Source organism: Galeopterus variegatus, unplaced genomic scaffold (assembly GCF_000696425.1).
Source record: "Galeopterus variegatus unplaced genomic scaffold, G_variegatus-3.0.2 Scaffold5920, whole genome shotgun sequence".
In the NCBI taxonomy this organism is placed as follows: domain Eukaryota; kingdom Metazoa; phylum Chordata; class Mammalia; order Dermoptera; family Cynocephalidae; genus Galeopterus; species Galeopterus variegatus.
This window is the reverse complement of record NW_007732031.1, coordinates 7954-8515: the sequence shown is the minus strand read 5'-3', so window position 1 is coordinate 8515 and position 562 is coordinate 7954. Positions and strand designations below refer to the sequence as shown.

Here is a 562-nt window from a genome sequence, read left to right as displayed (position 1 = left end):
TTTTTTAATAGAAAAGATCTCACTCAAGCCTGAAATAAGTAAAACTGATTTTGTGCAATCCTTACGACGGGCTGGAGAAGTCTAAAAACTTCTTTTTTATCTTCAGGGTGTTTTGCTGCATTTTAAAGGCGCTGAGATGGAGTCTTCAGACTTGGATGACGGCGTCACATTCAAAAGAGACAAGAAAGGCAGGTACATATACACATGTAGCTGTATGTCCCAAAGCTGTCCTAGCTCACCTCGCCTTCGGTTTCTCCCCCCGAGCCTCCGCCCATTTCTCTTAGGCCCACCCATAGCTGGCAGGGTCTCCACACACAGGTCTGAACTCCAGGGCAAGGGCAGGGACCCAGGAGAGCCCTGGCAGGCGTTCTGACTCCTTCCTTAGAGCTTCCATCATCACACTCTACTCAACATGTGCTCACAACTTATACCTTGCTACGCTCTGTCAGTAATACAGTGGAGGGACTCTCTCACTAATCTTTTATTATGGGGCTAAAATAACCAATTCTGATGAAATCTTATGCTGCCAGGTAATGGGAGGACGGCTAGGCAGGTTTGCACT

General features: G+C 47.2%; 1 pseudogene; it reads right to left on the bottom strand.

Moving 5' to 3' along the window:
• Nucleotides 1–275, bottom strand: part of LOC103605582 — a 36172-nt pseudogene extending 35897 nt beyond the window's left edge.
• Nucleotides 276–562: the final 287 nt, after the last annotated feature.